Source organism: Eubalaena glacialis, chromosome 18 (assembly GCF_028564815.1).
Source record: "Eubalaena glacialis isolate mEubGla1 chromosome 18, mEubGla1.1.hap2.+ XY, whole genome shotgun sequence".
Taxonomy (NCBI): Eukaryota; Metazoa; Chordata; class Mammalia; order Artiodactyla; family Balaenidae; genus Eubalaena; species Eubalaena glacialis.
In genome coordinates, this window is record NC_083733.1 from 14,318,200 (window position 1) to 14,339,986 (window position 21,787).

Here is a 21,787-nt window from a genome sequence, read left to right on the forward strand (position 1 = left end):
TTTACGTCTGCCTTCTCCACCAGAGAGCAACTTCCATGAGTTCAGAGACGTCGATCATTGTGCTCACCACTAGTATATATGCCTAATATAGTGCCAGGCATGCAGCCAATAAATATTTGTTGAATGATTAATGGGCATCTGAATCACTGAATCATTTATTCTGTTTTCTTTCTCAAGGATATCTTCATTTTAAAAAAGAATCATTTGGCAGATATTTATTGATTTTTAATACCCTGCATCCATTCACCCTTCTTCTGGGATCAATATCATTTTTGCTTAGGAAAACACCCCACTCCTTACTCCAATCCGGGAGTGGCCTACCCCAATATCATACCTCCCTGGCCGTAGTGACTGGTTCAGGACAGGGCAAACGACCCCAGTGAAACCAATCAGTCAATGAGGCTTTATTCTGACTTTACTGGAATTGCTGAAAAAGAGGCATGCTTTCTTTCCATTGAGGTTGCTGAGAAGTGAGATATGAGCTTAATTCTGCTGGCAGCCCTCTTGCACCCAATGAGGGGGGAAGCTGAGAACGAAGCCACACAAATAAAAGCAGTGCCAAGAGACTGAGTTCTGATGACATTTGAATCCTTAGATCCAGCCAGGAACTTTTGAGTTATCTGAGCCAATTAATGTTCTTTTACACAAGTGTCATCTGAGCTGTATGCTGTGGCCACAGTCTCCTGACAAAGTGAATTCCTTAAAAATAATTGCAGTCCATCTATTATTTGTAATGTATTACTATAGCATAAACAACTTGAGAGTTACGTTTCCAGACCATAACTTGTAAAAGCAGTTTTTGACGGACTTGTTCATTTTTGTCAGATATACTAATTTAAATATAGCAGATGAGCTATTTTAAATCCATGTTTGCCTTACTAAAATATAATAACTTCTAATCTATATGCCATTGATTCTGTTACCACCAGAGTCTAAAAACCAGTAGGCTTGCAAAAGCACAGTGAGAATGCTTTTGGTTTCTACAGATATTACACATGATGAATGTTCATTTGGAGAATTTGCTTCAATTCACACATGCACATACATCACTCAAGGTAATCTATTTTTATATGCGTATTAATGCTAGTCAATTCATATTATTTTCATTGTAGAATATTCATAAACAAATGCATATTTATGAATTTGCTGCAATGAAAAAGTGATACTGAAATTACCACTTATTGATAACTAAAATCCCTTACTTTGGATCTAACCATTAAATCAATGAGGGCTTATTTTAATAACAACAGATGAAATGGCTCACTCCCGCTGGTTTAGCAAAAATAAAAAATAATTTTTAAAAAAGCTACAGTCTATCATTTCTTAGTGACTTCTTTGCGGAAGAAATGTAAGCAAAGGAAAATCTTGGGTGTATTAATCTCTTTTATAACACAACAATCCCTAATTCAATTGTCCTCTCCTCTAGTGTGCTGCTGTCAATTCCTCTAATCTATGGAATTTTCTTTGTGTGTGTGTGTGTGACTTTTTTTAAAATTGTATAATTCATTTATACAGAGGAATCATTTGGACTTAACTATTTACAGTCTTTTTCAATTTTCATTTCCACTGGCCAAATATAGTTCACATAATAGTCAACATTTCTATGAAATTTTCTAAGATGAGAAAATATACTCTCATATGAGTATAAAGGGTTTGTGGATCCCATTATAGTGGATTATTTTCTCAAGTCTGTTTATCTTACTTGTATTCAAGAATGCGTACTCAATTAGGAATACTCTTTAACAGTATTTAATGCTTTTTAACAATCTATTTTGTAAAGGACTTCTTTGGGTTGTCCAGTATAATTCCCCCCTCCCATTCTCTGTCTTCCTATAAGAATCCACTGCCCTGTCCAGAAGGGGTAAGCAGACTTGGCCAATCATAGTATCTTGTTCTCCCATACTCTGATTGTTCTTGGGTATGAACATGTGACCCTCATAATGCCAACTGGAATTCTTCCCTTGAATGATAGCTGAACACTGGGAAAGAGAAGTTCTCCCTTTGGATCTTCTAGATTGAAAATGAATTTAAAGATATCAGCAGGCATCTTCTCCACCACATGGAGAAGGCTTTCTGAAGAACAAAGCCATGGAGGTAAAAGCAGAAATGTGAGCAGGATGGATGGATGACAGGAGGCAAGAAAGATGAATATAAGTGAATCATAATCATACTGACAGTTCTAAACCTTGAGGCCCTGGTATCTGCAGCTCATCTTTTGATCCTATGAGCCATCCTAGTGTCTTAGTGTCCCAACTACATGATCTAATAAATTTCTTATTTTGTTTAAGCAGTACTGAAGTTGGAAGTAAGATTCTGTCACTTGAAATCTAACACTCTCTAATGATAACTGTTATATTTTTAGGAATCATACATTTACCTGAAAATTATTCCTAGCGTTTACGAGGAAGATTTGCAAACAACTACTATGCAAAGGCATAAGTTGTTATTTCCAAAGCAAGTTGAAAATGCCTCATTTCTATTAGGAGAGAATAAGTTTATACATTTCGTATTTACATATAATGTATAGACTAATTCATTTGCACCATCAGATGTACTATCCAGGATGCCTAGAAATCTGGAAATCATGAAAAATCACTGCATGTTTGGATTAGGTAACCCAGGACAGGTAATTCCATATACAAATTATTCTGCTCTTACCAAGCCCACATTTGAATATGACTAGCACATAGCAAGGTCTCTGCAGAAGCTCACATGGATCCAAATATTCCAGTCATCCAGAATGTATGAGTCCAGAAGAGAAGACTGAAAATATTTCATTTTCAGACTTAAAGATGAAAGTCTATAGAGGGTTACAGAGAAAATCCTTTACAGAAAACTGACACATTTTGCATCATTTTTTTCCAAGTACTACCAACTTAGAGTTATTAGCAAACATTATTTAAAAGTGATCTTATTTGTTAACCAAATCCTTCTGACAAAAATAATGACTGGGAATCAGAGTTCCTTTCACAGAATCTCTTTAATAAAGCCAGCCATTCACATAAGAGCAAATCTGGATTTATGCAGTGACCCTTGCACAGTTCCAACTGACATGAGTGAAGAAAGGGACCAGTGCTTTCATCAGTCTCCACCGGCCATTAGAGGTGTGGCAAACCCCAGAAGAAAGTGAACACCAGCCCTGCCTGACCCTGATCAAGTGAGCGCTTTCAACACTGATCACTGTCTCATACACCCTCACTGGCAGCTATCTGTTAAATGCTGCACGTCTACCTTTTATTAAAATGTCAAGTGTCAAATGGAATTCTTTTAATTCATATTGGATGGCTGTCATAACAGAATTCAGTAATGAAAACCAATGACAGAGATTGGTTACAAACTAAAACACTGTACTTGAGCTGTCTAGCATGTAACAGGGCCATTTTTCTTCTTTCAGTTATCACACTGCTAAATGTTGACTAGGAAATTCTGACTGTGGTGCTTTCACAGGGCTTGGCCAGATCAATTCCCAATAAAAGTATGAAAAACATCTGTATCCAGCCTATATCTCTAATGACAACAATAAAATTTTCTCCTAAAATTAAAGAGGACCTCCATTTCCATTAACAGCAGGTAACAGTTACATGAACCAACAAGTCATGTGAACACAACTAAAAATTCCAGGTGAAAAAAAAATTTTTTTAATCTCCTTAAAAGTATTAAAGAGCTTTCAAGATAGTCAGAATTACCAGACCAAAATCTAAAGGAAATCAAACACCAGAGAAGTCAGCAAAGCACTAGAACCCATAGCCACTTTTGCCCTACAGCATTTGCTAATCCAGAAAAATCTGGGCTTTGGTTTAGGTGGCCTTGCTGGGCAATGAGATAGAAGTTACTGATTAGAGTCCACTCAAGATGGGAAGTATAATGAGAGATCTTTTTCACTTTAGGCTGGGGCCCACAGTTAAAACTGGCCACTCCATCACCATCCCCAGAAAGTCACAGTAAAATCTGTCATGGTGCTAATCAGAGAAAGAATAAAAAGAAAAAGAAGGGGGAAAAAATACCCCAAAAGGTGGGGTCACTTCTGACTCAAATTTGCAGCCCAGTTCCCTACCACTTAAACCTTCTACAGAACTTCAAGCCATGAGCTAGGTTTACTGTAGTCCCAGACTAACAAATCCTGAGGTGTCTGGCAGAAGCAAATATAAATCTCCTATGGAGGAAGGCACCACCCTACCAGACCTCAAAAAATAAAAATCCCTACCAATAATATTTCAAAGATAATGAGGAACAAAAACAAGCAAACACACAAGAAAACAAGACACCATGAGCAAAATTAACAGAAACTACAGACAGGAGAAAGATCATCAAAGATTTCATAGAGGGAACTTAATGGATACAGACTATAAAACAACTATGCTTACTGGGTTTGAAGTACTAGAGATAAGCTTGAAGATCTCTTCAGGACATAGGAATCTATAACCAAAAAATGATACAGCGGCTTTCCCGGGTGACGCAGTGGTTAAGAATCCACCTGCCAATGCAGGGGACACGGGTTCAACCCCTGGTCCGGGAAGATCCCACATGCTGCGGAGCAACTAAGCCCGTGCACCACAACTACTGAGCCTGTGCTCTAGAGCCCGTGAGCCACAACTACTGAGCCCATGTGCCACAACTACTGAAGCCCGCGTGCCTACAGCCCATGCTCTGCAACAAGAGAAGCCACCACAATGAGATGCCCGCACACTACAACGAAGAGTAGCCCCCGCTCGCTGCAACTAGAGAAAAGCCCGCACGCAGCAACAAAGACCCAACACAGCCAAAGATAAATAAAAATAAATTTTAAAAAAAAAGATACAGCAATTCTGTAAAAACAGACACTTCAAAAATGTTAATGTCCTGAAAAGCAAAAACCAACAAAACCCCCCAAAATGTCAACGGAACTGTTCTACACTAAAGGAGACTAAAAAGCTTAAAAATTCAATGAAGCATATGATCCTTGACTGAATCCTGAATTTAATTAAAAAAACAAAAAACAAAAAACAAAAAACAAGGGGCATTATTGAAAATTGGGGAAAATATGAATATGGAATATATTAGATAATACTGTATCAATTTTAAGTTTATGGACTGTGAAAACACTATCGTGATTATGTGAAAGAATGTTCTTCTTCTTAGGAAATACCTGCTAATGTATTTAAAGGAGCAGTGTCATGATATCTCCCTTCTGGAAGTTATAAACTTGCTCTCAAGTAGTTTAAAAAAAAGAGAGAGAGGAGAAAAAAAATGAATCAAAAGCAAATGTGTCAGAATGTTAACAACTGATGACTCTAAGTAAAGGATATTTAGGTACTATTATTTCAAGTTTTCTTTTGATTCGGAATTTTTTTTTTTACATTTTTATTGGAGTATAACTGCTTTACAATTGTGTTAGTTTCTGCTTTATAACAAATGAATCAGTTATACACCTACATATATCCCCATATATCTTCCCTCTTGCATCTCCCTCCCTCCCACCCTCCCTATCCCATCCTTCTAGCTGGTCACAAAGCACAAAGCTGATCTCCCTGTGCTATGCGACTGCTTCCCACTAGCTATCTATTTTACATTTGGTAGTGTATATATGTCCATATATACACTACCACTCTCTCACTTTGTTCCAGCTTACCCCTCCCCCTCCCCATATCCTCAAGTCCATTCTCCAGTAGGTCTGCGTCTTTATTCCCGTCTTGCCCCTAGGTTCTTCATGACCATTTTTTTTTTCTTTTAGATTCCATATATATGTGTTAGCATACGGTATTTGATTTTCTCTTTCTGACTTACTTCACTCTGTATGACAGACTCTAGGTTCATCCACCTCACTACAAATAACTCAATTTCGTTTCTTTTTATGGCTGAGTAATATTCCATTGTATATATGCGCCACATCTTCTTTATCCATTCATCTGTCGATGGACACTTTGGTTGCTTCCAAGTCCTGGCTATTGTAAATAGGGCTGCAATGAACATTGTGGTACATGACTCTTTTTGAATTATGGTTTTCTCAGGGTATATGCCCAGTAGTGGGATTGCTGGGTCATATGGTAGTTCTGTTTTTAGTTTTTTAAGGAACCTCCATACTGTTCTCCATAGGGGCTGTATCAATTTACATTCCCACCAACAGTGTATGAGGGTTCCCTTTTCTCTACACCCTCTCCAGCATTTATTGTTTGTAGATTTTTTGATGATGGCCATTCTAACCAGTGTGAGATGATATCGCACTGTAGTTTTGATTTGCATTTCTCTAATGATCAATGATGTTGCGCATCCTTTCATGTGTTTGTTGGCAATCTGTATATCTTCTTTAGAGAAATGTCTATTTAGGTCTTCTACCCATTTTTGGATTGGGTTGTTTGTTTTTTCGATATTGAGCTGCTTGTAAATTTTGGAGATTCTTTGTCAGTTGCTTCATTTGCAAATATTTTCTCCCATTCTGAGGGTTGTCTTTTCACCTTGTTTATGGTTTCCTTTGCCGTGCAAAAGCTTTTAAGTTTCATTAGGTCCCATTTGTTTATTTTTGTCTTAATTTCCATTTCTCTAGGAGGTGGGCCAATAAGGATCTTGCTGTGATTTATGTCATAGAGTGTTCTGCCTATGTTTTCCTCTAAGAGTTTGATAGTGTCTGGCCTTACATTTAGGTCTTTAATCCATTTTGAGTTTATTTTTGTGTATGGAGTTAGGGAGTGTTCTAATTTCGTTCTTTTACATGTAGCTGTCCAGTTTTCCCAGCACCATTTATTGAAGAGGCTGTCTTTTCTCCATTGTATATTCTTGTCCCCTTTATCAAAGATAAGGTGACCATAGGTGCGTGGGTTCATCTCTGGGCTTTCTATCCTGTTCCATTGATCTATATTTCCGTTTTTCTGCCAGTACCATACGGTCTTGATTACTGTAGCTTTGTAGTATAGTCTGAAGTCCAGGAGCCTGAATCCTCCAGCTCCATTTTTCTTTCTCAAGATTGCTTTGGCTATTCGGGGTCTTTTGTGTTTCCATACAAATTGTGAAATTTTTTGTTCTAGTTCTGTGGAAAATGCCAGTGGTAGTTTGATAGGGATTGCATTGAATCTGTAGATTGCTTTGGGTAGTATAGTCATTTTCACAATGTTGATTCTTCCAATCCAAGAACATGGTATATTTCTCCATCTGTTTGTATCATCTTTAATTTCTTTCATCAGTGTCTTATAATTTTCTGCATACAGGTCTTTTGTCTCCTTAAGTAGGTTTATTCTTAGGTATTTTATTCTTTATGTTGCAATGGTAAATGGGAGTGTTTTCTTAATTTCACTTTCAGATTTTTCATCATTACTGTATAGTAATGCAAGACATTTCTGTGCATTAATTTTGTACCCTGCTTCTTTACCAAATTCATTGATTAGCTCTAGTAGTTTTCTGGTAGCATCTTTAGGATTCTCTATGTATAGTATCATGTCATCTGCAAACAGTGACAGCTTTACTTCTTCTTTTCTGATTTGGATTCCTTTTATTTCTTGTTCTTCTCTGATTGCTGTGGCTAAAAATTCCAAAACTATGTTGAATAATAGAGGTGAGAGTGGGCAACCTTGTCTTGTTCCTGATCTTAGTGGAAATGGTTTCAGTTTTTCACCATTGAGGACGATGTTGGCTGTGGGTTTGTCATATATGGCCTTTATCACGTTGAGGTAAGTTCCCTCTATGCCTACTTTGTGGAGAGTTTTTATCATAAATGGGTGTTGAATTTTGTCGAAATCTTTCTCTGCATCTATTGAGATGATCATATGGCTTTTCTCCTTCAATTTGTTAATACGGTGTATCACATTGATTGATTTGCGTATATTGAAGAATCCTTGCATCCTGGGATAAACCCCACTTGATCATGGTGTATGATCCTTTTCATGTGCTGTTGGATTCTGTTTGCTAATATTTTGTTGAGGATTTTTGCATCTATGTTCATCAGTGATATTGGTCTGTAGTTTTCTTTTTTTGTGACATCTTTGTCTGGTTTTGGTATCAGGGTGATGGTGGCCTCATAGAATGAGTTTGGGAGTGTTTCTCGCTCTGCTATATTTTGGAAGAGTTTGAGAAGGATAGGTGTTAGCTCTTCTCTAAATGTTTGATAGAATTCGCCTGTGAAGCCATCTGGTCCTGGGCTTTTGTTTGTTGGAAGATTTTTAATCACAGTTTCAATTTCAGTGCTTGTGATTGGTCTGTTCATATTTTCTATTTCTTCCTGGTTCAGTCTCGGAAGGCTGTGCATTTCTAAGAATTTGTCCATTTCTTCCAGGTTGTCCATTTTATTGGCATAGAGTTGCTTGTAGTAGTCTCTCATGATCCTTTGTATTTCTGCAGTGTCAGTTGTTACCTCCCCTTTTTCATTTCTAATTCTGTTGATTTGAGTCTTCTCCCTTTTTTTCTTGATGAGTGTGGCTAATGGTTTATCAATTTTGTTTATCTTCTCAAAGAACCAGCTTTTAGCTTTATTGATCTTTGCTATTATTTCCTTCATTTCTTTTTCATTTATTTCTGATCTGATCTTTATGATTTCTTTCCTTCTGCTAACTTTGGGGTTTTTTTGTTCTTCTCTAATTGCTTTAGGTGTAAGGTTAGGTTGTTTATTTGAGATGTTTCTTGTTTCTTAAGGTAGGATTGTATTGCTATAAACTTCCCTCTTAGAACTGCTTTTGCTGCATCCCATAGGTTTCGGGTTGTCATGTTTTCACTGTCATTTGTTTCTAGGTATTTTTTGATTTCCTCTTTGATTTATTCAGTGATCTCTTGGTTATTAAGTAGTGTATTGTTTAGTCTCCATGTGTTTGTATTTTTTACAGATTTTTTCCTGTAATTGGTATCTAGTCTCATAGCGTTGTGGTCAGAAAAGATACTTGATACGATTTCAATTTTCTTAAATTTACCAAGGCTTGATTTGTGACCCTAGATATGATCTATCCTGGAGAATGTTCCATGAGCACTTGAGAAGAAAGTGTATTCTGTTGTTTTTGGATGGAATGTCCTATAAATATTAATTAAGTCCATCTTGTTTAATGTATCATTTAAAGCTTGTGTTTCCTTATTTATTTTCATTTTGGATGATCTGTCCATTGGTGAAAGTGAGGTGTTAAAGTCCCCTACTATGATTGTGTTACTGTCGATTTCCCCTTTTATGGCTGTTAGTATTTGCCTTATGTGTTGAGGTGTTCCTATGTTGGGTGCATATATATTTATAATTGTTATATCTTCTTCTTGGATTGATCTCTTGATCATTATGTAGTGTCCTTCTTTGTCTCTTGTAATAGTCTTTGTTTTAAAGTCTATTTTGTCTGATATGAGAATCACTACTCCAGCTTTCTTTTGATTTCCATTTGCATGGAATATCTTTTTCCATCCCCTCACTTTCAGTCTGTATGTGTCCCTAGGTCTGAAGTGGGTCTGTTGTAGACAGCATATATAAGGGTCTTGTTTTTGTATCCATTCAGCCAGTCTATGTCTTCTGGTTGGAGCATTTAATCCATTTACATTCAAGGTAATTATCAATATGTATGTTCCTAATACCATTTTCTTAATTGTTTTGGGTTTGTTATTGTAGGTGTTTTCCTTCTCTTGTGTTTCCTGCCTAGAGAAGTTCCTTTAGCATTTGTTGTAAAGCTGGTTTGATTGTGCTGAATTCTCTTAGCTTTTGCTTTCCTGTAAAGCTTTTAATTTCTCTGTCAAACTTGAATGAGATCCTTGCTGGGTAGAGTAATATTGGTTGTAGGTTTTTCCCTTTCATCACTTTAAATATGTCCTGCCACTCCCTTCTGGCTTGCAGAGTTTCTGCTGAAAGATCAGCTGTTAACCTCATGGGGATTCCTTCTATGTTATTTGTTGTTTTTCCCTTGCTGCTTTTAATATTTTTTCTTTGTATTTAATTTTTGGTAGTTTGATTAATATATGTCTCGGTGTGTTTCTCCTTGGATTTATCCTGTATGGGTCTCTCTGTGCTTCCTGGACTTAACTATTTCCTTTCCCATATTAGGGAAGTTTTCAACTATAATCTCTTCAAATATTTTCTCAGTCCCTTTCTTTTTCTCTTCTTCTTCTGGGACCCCTATAATTCGAATGTTGGTGCATTTAATATTGTCCCAGAGGTCTCTGAGACTGTCCTCAATTCTTTTCATTCTTTTTTCTTTATTCCGCTCTGTGGTAGTTATTTCCACTATTTTATCTTCCAGGTCACTTATCCATTCTTCTGCCTCAGTTATTCTGCTATTGATCCCTTCTAGAGAATTTTTAGATTCATTTATTGTGTTGTTCATCATTGTTTGTTTGCTCCTTAGTTCTTCTAGGTCCTTGTTAAACGTTTCTTGTATTTTCTCCATTCTATTTCCAAGAGTTTGGATCATCTTTACTATCATTATTCTGAATTCTTTTTCTGGTAGACTGCCTATTTCCTCTTCATTTGTTAGGTCTTGTGGGTTTTTACCTTGCTCCTTCATCTGCAGTGTGTTTCTTTGTCTTCTTCATTTTGCTTAACTTACTGTGTTTGGGGTCTTCTTTTCGCAGGCTGCAGGTTTGTAGTTCCCGTTGTTTTTGGTGTCTGCCCCCAGTGGCTAAGGTTAGTTCAGTGGGTTGTGTAGGCTTCCTGGTGGAGGGGACTAGTGCCTGTGTTCTGGTCGATGAGGCTGGATCTTGTCTTTCTGGTGAGCAGGTCCACATCTGATGGTGTGTTTTGGGGTGTCTGTGACCTTATTATGATTTTAGGCAGCCTCTCTGCTAATGGGTGTGGTTTTGTTCCTGTCTTGCTAGTTGTTTGGCATAGGGTGCCCAGCGCTGTAGCTTGCTGGTCGTTGAGTGGAGCTGGGTCTTGGCTTTGAGATGGAGATCTCTGGGAGATTTTTGCCATTTGATATTACGTGGAGCTGGGAGGTCTCTTGTGGACCAGTGTCCTGAACTTGGCTCTCCCACCTCAGAAGCACAGCCCTGATGCCTGGGTGGAGCACCAAGAGCCTGTCATCCATATGGCTCAGAATAAAAGGGAGACAAGAAAGAAAGAAAGAAAAGGAAAGGAAAGGAAAGGAAGAAGGAAAGAAAGAAGGAAAGAAAGAAAGAAACAGGTAAAAAATAAAAAGTTATTAAAATAAAAAACAAAAAATATTAAAAAAAATTTTTTTAATTAAAAAAAAAAAGAAAGAAAGAAGAGAACAACCAAACCAAAAAACAAATTCACCAATGATAGCAAGCGCTGAAAACTATACTAAAAAAGAAAAAAAAAAAAAAAACGGACAGCAAGAGGGAAGAGATATGGGAACACATGAATATGTATAACTGATTCACTTTGTTATAAAGCAGAATCTAACACACCATTGTAAAGCAATTATACTCCAATAAAGATGTTAAAAAAAAAACCGGACAGACAGAACCCTAGGACAAATGGTAAAAGCAAAGCTATACAGACAAAATCACACACAGAAGCATACACATACACACTCACAAAAAGAGAAAAAGGGAAAAAATATATATATATATCGTTGCTCCCAAAGTCCACCTCCTCAATTTGGGATGATTCGTTGTCTATTCAGGTAGTCCACAGATGCAGGGTACATCAAGTTGACTCTGGAGATTTAATCCGCTGCTCCTGAGGCTGCTGGGAGAGATTTTCCTTTCTCTTTGTTCGCGGAGCTCCTGGGATTCAACTTTGGATTTGGCCCTGCCTCTGCGTGTAGGTCGCCTGAGGGCGTCTGTTCTTCGCTCAGACAGGATGGGGTTAAAAGAGCAGCTGATTCGGGGGCTCTGGCTCACTCAGGCCGGGGAGAGGGAGGGGTACGGAGTGCGAGGCGAGCCTGCGGCAGCAGAGCCCAGCATGACGTTGCACCAGCCTGAGGCGCGTCGTGCGTTCTCCCGGGGAAGTTGTCCCTGGATCACGGGACCCTGGCAGTGGCAGGCTGCATAGGCTCCCGGGAGGGGAGGTATGGATAGTGACCTGTGCTTGCACACAGGCTTCTTGGTGGTTGCAGCAGCAGCCTTAGCGTCTCATGCCCGTCTCTGGGGTCCACGCTGATAGCCGCGGCTCGCGTCCGTCTCTGCAGCTCCTTTAAGCGGCGCTCTGAATCCCCTCTCCTCGCGCACCAGGAAACAAAGAGGCAAGAAAAGGTCTCTTGCCTCTTCAGCAGTTCCAGACCTTTTCCTGGACTCCCTCCCCGCTAGCTGTGGCACACTGGTCCCCTTCAGGCTGTGTTCATGCCGCCAACCCCAGTCCTCTCCCTGGGTTCTGACCTCCAAAGCCAGAGCCTCAGCTCCCAGCCCCCGCCCACCCCGGCGGGTGAGCAGACCAGCCTCTCGGGCTGGTGAGTGCTGGTCTGCACCGATCCTCTGTGTGGAAATCTCTCCGCTTTGCCCTCCGCACCCCTGTGGCTGCGATCTCCTCCGTGGCTCCGAAGCTCCCCCGCCCCAGCCACCTGCAGTCTCCGCCCGCGAAGGGGCTTCCTAGTCTGTGGAAATCTTTCCTACTTCACAGCTCCCTCCCACTGGTGCAGGTCCCGTCCCTATTCTTTTTCTCTGTTTTTTCTTTTTTCTTTTGCCCTACCCAGGTACGTGGGGGAGTTTCTTGCCTTTTGGGAGGTCTGAGGTCTTCTGCCAGCATTCAGTAGGTGTTCTGTAGGAGTTGTTCCACATGTAGATGTATTTCTGATGTATCTGTGGGGAGGAAGGTGATCTCCACGTCTTACTCTTCTGCCATCTTGAAGCTCCTCCCCCGGAAATTTTTAAGAACAGAATGTTGTAAGGGGGAAGTTGTATAGAAGATTTCAAAAGATCCAAATAGAACATCTAGCAATGAAAGATACAGTAACTACATTTGGAAATTTCTTGGGTATACAAGTGACTTAAGAGACAGAGGAGAGAAATCTGATATCACTGGAGCCCTGAGGGAAAAGAGGTGAGTCAGAGGCAATATCTAAAAAACGACAGCTGAGAATTTTACTGAAATGTTGAAAAAGACCAATATATAGATTCAAGAAGTCCAATAAATCCCAAGCTTGATATATGGGGGAAAAATCCATACCTAGACTCATCTTAGAGATCGTAAAGAAAACCAAAAATAAACAGATAAATCATTAAAAAGGCCAATAAAAAAGACATTATCTTCAAAGGAGCCATGGTTCGATTGAGAGCTAATTTCTCAATATAATGGAAGACAGAAAATGGTAGAATGATGCATTCAAATGTGCTGGAAGAAAAAACTGCCATCTATTAATTCTGAAAGAAAAAACCGCCATCTTTTAATTCTATAACCAGCAAAAATATCTTTCAAGAGTAAGAGTAGATTAAAGACAATTTTGGACAAACAAATATGGGAAGATTCACCAGAGCAGACCTACTTCACACTTAGTTAATTGGCATTGACTGTGAATTTAACCAACACTGATATTTTAGATTCTGCTCTCCAGTATTCTGCTATTGTCTCAAACAATCCATCCAATAAGTCACAAGAATAATGAACTATTGCTGAAAATGATTTTGAAATGGTTCATACACAAATTACCCCATTTGAAGTCTCAATGATGATCCAAGTTGTCATTCATACAAGTTCATGAATACTAAATCCACACTGATGTACGACTTTTCCAAAATGAGAAACCAAAATAATTTGAACTCAGCAGGGATATCATTTGTCCCTGACTCATAATAATATGTCTGTCCTATGGCTCTGTATTCATTACTTTACAAATAGAAACATCATTACCCATACATAAATTTCTCTTCTAAGCGAAACAAAACAAAACAAAAATCCATGAGTGGTGACCTCAAACTGAACTGGTTAAATTTAGGGACTCATTTGTAAAGGTCAGTGTCCTTTGCTGCAAATCCACTTCTTATGCAGATGAGAAATTTAACCTGCCCTATGGGCGCTGGGTATAATTAGCCAGCTGCACCCTCATAATAAGGTGCAGATGGTTAATTACACCAGCAAATAACTGCTTACTTGTGGGCACAAAAGCCTGTACCTAAAAATCATTGAAAGTATACTTGGGCATATTTATGCTCTTGCAAACAAAACACTTATTTCCAAGGTTTCATCTGTGAGCAGACCACCACGGGCTCCAACTCCACTGCTCTAGGGGAGACCCATTAACACTGCTGAGGTCTGGGTCAAGGAAGGGACACTGGCCACAAAGCCATATATCAACTAGTGAAATATATCATGGGGTGCTGACTCCTTGTTGAAAAATCTCCTAAAGTTAATTTGTTGTAATAGGGATCTTAAATAAGGTAGAATTCGGTTTCCCTAGAACCCAAAGTAAATTCTATATTCTTTAGATTAAAAACTCTGAAATGAGAGAATTTTTTTTTCCACAAGCAAACGTCAACATTAGTTGTCTGACAAAGAAAAAAAGGGCAAATTATCCTGTGCCCTTGAGGAATTTCATGGGCTAGCTGAGCTCCCAGAATTTAGAAAACCATATTGGAAACAATACATCCAATGGTTGTTAGAGATTGTTCCAAAGATCCCATTTAAAAACGTATTCTATTAATCCCCATATGGCAAGAATAGGACTTGGGAAGAAGGCAGAGAGGGGTAACTACTTCCTAAAACCCAAGTTTGGAAGTTCTCTGCCAGCTTTAATGTTCTCAATTTGCAGGGATCAAGCTGTCAGGGCTGGGGAAGAGAATGCTAATCTACTTGAATCTGCACAGAACCTTTTCTCTGAGGAACCCACAGAGTGTGTGATTCTATTCAGTTTAATTGTATATTGGGGAAGAGGAAAAGCTGCTTGCCATGATTTTAATTGCTAAGAACACACTATCTTTTTAGGAACCATCTGTGTAATTGTAATCACAAACAGCGATGCAAAAACAAAAATGATTAACAAGTACAAAACTTCCCTACCACTAACAGTTTTAACATATCCATGTTGTGAAAGGGTATGTTGCCTTTTTCCTCCCTGCAATATTTCATGATTTAGCAACTGACAGCCTACCATTTATTACAGAATCTCATTCTGGCGGAGCTAAAGTTATTAATTAGTATTCTTAGATTACATTTCTCTGTTATTCCTTTTTATTAAACTTTAATTCCCTCTGAGAGTGACAGGGTATATCAGAAATGAAATACCTAAGGCTCCTGTTTTCTACCTCCTGCTAAAATCTTTGAGGTTTCATATAATACACATCACCTATAATTAATTACCAGGGACATTCCAAAGTATTGCAAGACTAATTTTTTGGCTTTCATAAACACAAATTTCTGCCTTCTTGGTTTTGAAATATGCTTACCACACTGTTATTATTTTAAAAGCCACAAGTATTGGTAATTGTTCTGAGGCATGAATAAAAATAGCTTAACCTTGAAATTTATTCTAATTAAGGATTTTTCAAAGCCATTGCCGCAAACTTGGGTGGATTGTTTATAATAAAAACAAGCATCAACAACATAGTACAGAACATAGAATTAGGCAAAGTTTTTTAACTTGGACTTACAATAGTAGTTTAAAGAAATAAAACGAGACAGATGCAGTGAGATCATAATGTTACCAAAGCAATTTAAATCCTCAAAGATGTAAAAAGCCTGACTGCACAGCTTTTAAAATTAAGTTGCAGTAGAGGCATTTTGTGATATGCCAATTCCTCACTTATGCTCTGCCCAACACGAATCCATGATTTTTGCCTTATTACAAGCCTAGTTCCCCCTTGCAAGGTATTTTATATGAAGAACAGCCAAATGCTAAGTGCCTCTGCAGTGTTAATGAGGAAATAGATCTTGGGAGAAATTATGTGAGAGAAAGAAACTGCCCTCAGGAAACGGCTGTTTCTTTACTTTTAACAACAGCACCTGTGATGGAGCGTATCACAGTGCCCTGCATTCTGAAATGTGCTGTCCTAAACCAGTGATCTTTAACCTTTGGGGTCCAAGTCCCATTGGGAATCAGTTAAAAGCTATGAACACTGTCCCTCAAAAGATGAACATAAACATAAAATCTAAAATCTAAACATAAACATAAACGCAGGGTCAAGCATCTCTACTCTACACGGATCCCTAAGTATACCAGTTAAAACATGGTTTCAATACTCACAGACTATGTGGGCTTCTGATGAGTTTTCATCTTCTAAATATTTTTTATGTTAACATGGAAAAACATTCTCAAAGCTATTTTGAAGCTTGTGAAACTATACCACTAATTAATAAGAGATGATAACTTCCCCTCTACTTTGTGATTACATGAATCATTCTCACACACAAGCCAGAGGTATTGTTGTGCCTTCCCCCGAATAATTCTAAGTTTGCTCATACACAAAATGTGAAATAAAATGTAAAACTAAATCTATAAAATTCCAAGAAGAAAACATAGAAGAAAATCTGTGGTAAATTCTTTACCTTGGGTTAGGCAAAGAATTCTAGATAGCATAATCCATAAGAGAAAAAAATAATAAATTGGACTTCATCAAAATTTAAAACTTTTGACTCCAAAAGGCAACTCAATAAGAAGACAACTGAATAAGACATGGGCAAAAGATATGAACAGAAACTTCACCAGAAAAGAGACAGAATAATCCATAAGCTCATGTTGTTCAACATAATTAGTCAACAGGGAAATGCAAATTTGAAACAGAATGAGAAACCATTACACATCTACAAGAATAACTAAAATTAACAAAACTCTCACCTGCTGGCAAGGATGTGGAGCAGATTAAACTCTCATACTATGCTGGTGGAAATGCAAAAGGCTACAGTTACTGTAGAAAACAGTTTGGCAGTTTCTTATAAAAGTAAACATACCATAGAACCTAGCAATCCCACTCCCAGGTATTTATTCAAAAATTATAATAACATATGTTGATACAAAGACCTGTCTGTGAATGTTTATTGAAGCTTTATTTATTTATAATCACCAGATACTGGAAGCAATCCAAATGCCCATCAACTGGTGGTACATCCATTCAGTTGAATAGTACTCAGCAATAATAAGGAATGAACTACTGTTACATATAACAACATGGATAAATCTCAAAAGCAATATGTTAAATAAAACAAGCCAGACAAAAGTGCTGTATATTTTATGATTCCATGTATATGATATTCTGGAAAACACACAAAACGACTTAGATCATTGGTTGCCAGGGGCTGGAGGTGGGGAAAGGGATTGACTACAACCAGCAACAAGAAAACATTTTCAGCTAATGGAATCATTCTATACATTTATATGGATACATGACTATATATTTTTCAAAACTCATGGAACTGTACATCTAAAAGGGATGAATTTTGGAAAAGTATCTATTCAGATCCTCTGCCCATTTTTTGATATCGCTTATATGTGGAATCTAAAAAAAGGCTACAAAGGAACGTATCTACAAAACAGAAATAGAGTTACAGATGTAGAAAATAAACTTATGGTTACTGGGGGGTAAGGGATAAACTGGAAGATTGGGACTGACATGTACATACTACAATATATAAAATAGATGGCTAATGGGGACCTACTGTGTAGTGCAGGGAACTCTACTCAGTGCTCTGTGGTGGCCTATATGGGAGGAGAGTCTAGAAAAGAGTGGATATATGTATATGTATGGCAGATACATTTTGCTGTACACCTGAAGCTAGCACAACACTGTAAATCAACTATACCTCAATAAACATTTAAAAAAAAAAAGATCCTCTGCCCATTTTTAATTGGGTTGTTTGTTTGATGTTGAGTTGTATGAGTTCTTTGTATATTTTGATATTAATTCCATATCAGATATATCATTTGCAAATATCTTCTCCCATTCTGTAGGCGGCCTTTTTGTTTTGTTGATAGTTTCCTTCACTGTGCAAAAGCTTTTTAGTTTAAACTAGCTTTATTTAGTTTGTAGGTCAATTATACTTCAAAAACAAACAAACAAACTCATAGAAAAAGAGATCAGATTTGTGGTTACCAGAGGTGAGGAGTGGGGGGAGGGGGAACTGGATGAAGGCAGTCAAAAGGTACAAACTTCCAGTTGTAAGATAAGTAAGTTCCAGGGATGTAATGTACAACATGACAAATATAATTAACACTGCTGTATGTTATATATGAAAGTTGTTCAAACATATGGACACCAAGGGGGGAAAACTGGGGTGGGGCGGTTGAATTGGGAGATTGGGATTGACATATGTACACTACTATGTATAAAATAGATAATAAAAAAATAGTTGTTAAGAAAATAAACCCTGAGTTCTCATCACAAGTAAAACAAATTTTTATATCTCTTTAATTTTGTATCTACATGAGATGATGGTTGATGACTAAACTTACTGTGATAATCATTTAATTATGTATATAAGTCAAATCATTATGCTGTATACCTTAAACTTATACAGTGCTGTATGTCAATTATATCTCAATAAAACTGGAAGAAAGGGCTTCCCTGGTGGCGCAGTGGTTGGGAATCTGCCTGCTAATGCAGGGGACACGGGTTTGAGCCCTGGTCTGGGAAGATCCCACATGCCACGGAGCAACTAGGCCCGTGAGCCACAACTACTGAGCCTGCGCGTCTGGAGCCTATGCTCCGCAACAAGAGAGGCCGCGATAGTGAGAGGCCCGCGCACCGCGATGAAGAGTGGCCCCCGCTTGCCACAGCTAGAGAAAGCCCTCGCACAGAAACGAAGACTCAACACAGCCAAAAATAAAAATAAAATAAATAAATTTAAAAAAAAAAGCATCAGCCTCAAATCCAACACATTCCTTTCTAAAAAAAAAAAAAACTGGAAGAAAAAAATAAAAGAGGTGAATTTTACAGTATGTAAGTTACACATCATAAAACTGACTTTTTAAAAATAGCTAAGAACATACTGGGAGAAAATATTAATTTAAATTATATCTCAATATATTATCAATATCTCAAAGTATCAATACCCATGGTATGTACAATACCCCTACAAATCAATATAAAAAGGACAGTCAAATTTAAACTGGGCAAAGAGAGGCAACCCACAGAAGATCAATTATCCATAGTCAATAATCATAAATTGCTTGATCTCACTAGTAAGCTGGCAAATGTAAATTACAACAAAGTGGTAAACATTATTTTCCCGTAAGAAAGACAAAGTTTTAAAAGACTGATAATATCAAGTGTTGATGCCTATGCAGGGCAAGTACAATCTCTACAATAAGACTTCAAGAGAGTTACATCAATGCGGATGATGGAACTTCAGTTTATTCATATTTAGCTAAATCAAAAGACAAAAAAATAACCTTTAAAATAGTTGGGTGATTGTCTTTGCTGTTCCAGTCAGTGGGCTGTAGAATGAGGTAAAATGGTAGTCCTGAAAATGCTAGTGTGTCAATTTCAAGAATGCTTAACAGTCAGTCCAGTGCAGACTGGGGAGACCGAGAAGGATGCATGAATGATTCCAAGGCTTTAACAGACCCGCAAGCAAAGAGTGATGTCCAGGTAGCCACGTAAATGGTGATAGCCTCATCAACATTCTCAAGGAAGAAACTCAAGAATGAAATGAGGGCCACAGCAAAATTTAGAGAACAATGACATAATGGAACAGATTAATTTATCCTTCCACTAATTTATGGTGACAAAAAGGAAAGGTCTATAAATTAGAACTGTGTGAAATGTGTTTAAATGTTCCCAGAATTAAAGCTTTTCAATGATCCCATTTCTGAATTAGGTTGCTCAGAGGTGATTTAAAGAATTTTCCAGGTATATTTTTGACTGCGTTCAACTTTGACGTTAACACTGACTCCAAACCTAATACAGTAAAACATGACTCCACTATATAAGTTCATCAAGGGCACAGATCCTGTCTTAACATTTTTTTCCTGCAAACACCTAGGTTACTACTAAACATGAAGTAGGATCTCAATTACTTTAAGGAGTAAAGAAAAGGAGAGTGGGAAAGAATCATCTTGATAAAATACATACTGGTTGAAGTATTCTGAAGTGAAAAGGCCAAGACCCAATAGAGGCAGGGAGCAAGAAACCTAAGCTAAACAGGTGAGCACACGTAGAGGACAGGACACCAGGTGGTCAGCATAGGTGGTGGTTAAGAGTCATACCAACAGCCCTGATCATGGAACACTTTCTGAACCTAGACTGCTGAACTCTAAAGGGCAGTTAATCATTACAGTCACTTCACAGGTGTGGCTATGAAACAAGACCACACAGGTTAAGCACATCTGAGGGTATACTAGCCATGCATTTGATCCTCACAGTCATCCTGAGCAAAGGGGAGGAGGCAGAGGAGGGGAGCATGGCACCCCATTTTCCTGGTACGGAAATACAGAAAATGACTTGCCCAAGGTCTCAGGGCTAATTAGAAGTTAGAAGGAAGGTGAACTCCTAAGTCTCTGTCCAGGGTGATGCCTGCCCCTACCCAAACAGGTAGTCTAGCTGCGGAATCCCAAGAACAGAAATTTGAGGTTCCGCTATTTTAATGGGGGTGAGGAGAAAGGGCCAGAGGAGGCTGGGGAGGGATGGGATCTGGAAAACTTGGTGAACCCCTGGGACAAACGGCTGGAACAGGAGGGGACGCCCCAGCCAGCCCCCAGGCCCCTCATATTGTGACCCCACAATCACTGCGAGGACCCCCCGACCCCGTTCAACCCCCACCCCCTGTCCATTCCGCGCCCCGTTCCCCACCAAGACCCCGCGTCCAACTCACAGACGCCGCAGCAAGGGCTTCCCCACCCGGCTCCAAGCAGCGGGCTCTCCTCCGGTGCAGCCTGGTCGCACAGCTGTTGCCACAGCAACCACGGAGCGCCGCACAGCTTAGCAAGCCGCTCGATGATTGGAGAAGGCAAGCGTCCATAGCAACCGCCAGGCAGCGATACTTGGAAAGAATTTGGTTTCTAGAAATTCTTCGGACATCCTCTCTCCCCAAAGGCACCCTTCACCAGGCACCTGTCCTAGTTCTTTAAATACATCATACATTATCTTATTTAACATTTTTCTGCCGGTGTTGCTGTGAGGGTCCTCATTTCTACAGGAATTTTTAACTTAAGGGTCCTTTTACCTCTTCAGGAGGTCTGTGAACCATTAAGTTACACGCAAAAATGTATGTCCATTTACCCAGTAGGATGCTCCATAACTGTAGAGTCTTAAAGGAGCCAGAACCAGAAACCAGGTTACCGGATGCCCAAGAAAGTCCAAAAGAATAACTGCTGTATGCATTTACCCCCATCTTCCTTCTCAGAGACTTAAGATAACAAATAGTGCCGTTCTTCCCAGACTCCATTGAGACTGTGGCCTCATTCAAATGCCTTGAGACACCTCCCAAAGACTTTAACTCTTGACCTTTATTCATTCATTCAATAAATTATCTATTGATCACTAATTATGGGTCGTACATTTACCATAGAGACACTTTTCTAGCCACTGGAAGATAGAAATTGTCAAGACAGAGTCGCTAATTTCTTAGAGCTCTCCTTATGGCGTGGGAGACAACAGATGAACAGACAAGATCATTTCAGAATATGGCAATAAACAAAATTTGAGACATGGAGAGTGTTTAAGGTGATGAGCCCTTTAGAAAGGATGGTCAGGGAAGTTCACATTGAGGAGATGGTATTTGAGCTGAGACATGAGAAGACGACACCTATACAAGAGCAAGGAAGACAGCAACACAGGCAAAGGAAACAGAAAGTTAAAATAAATGAATATGGGGTGTTAGAGAAAATGAAAGGCCAATATGGCTGAAAAGGAGAGAGCCTGTAGGACTGTGGTAAGACACACTCAGATGGCCCTTCCCCTGGCTCTTCGAAGGACTGGCTACTTCCCCCTACTCCCTTGCTCTTCTGCCCCCTAGTTACACCCTATCACATAACCCTAGTTATTTCCTTCTCAGTCCTTGTTACATTTTATTGTCTGTGAGCTCCACGAAAGCAGA

At 38.8% G+C, this 21,787-nt stretch overlaps 1 protein-coding gene across 1 annotated transcript in view; it reads right to left on the bottom strand.

The window, feature by feature from the left end:
• Positions 1–20,631, bottom strand: part of HYDIN (HYDIN axonemal central pair apparatus protein) — a 389,934-nt gene extending 369,303 nt beyond the window's left edge. The window contains exon 1 of the mRNA XM_061172597.1: positions 20,564–20,631. The gene's annotated coding sequence lies outside the window, so the exon portion shown is untranslated. The remainder of the gene's footprint in view (positions 1–20,563) is intronic.
• Between the last annotated feature and the right edge of the window lie 1,156 nt (positions 20,632–21,787).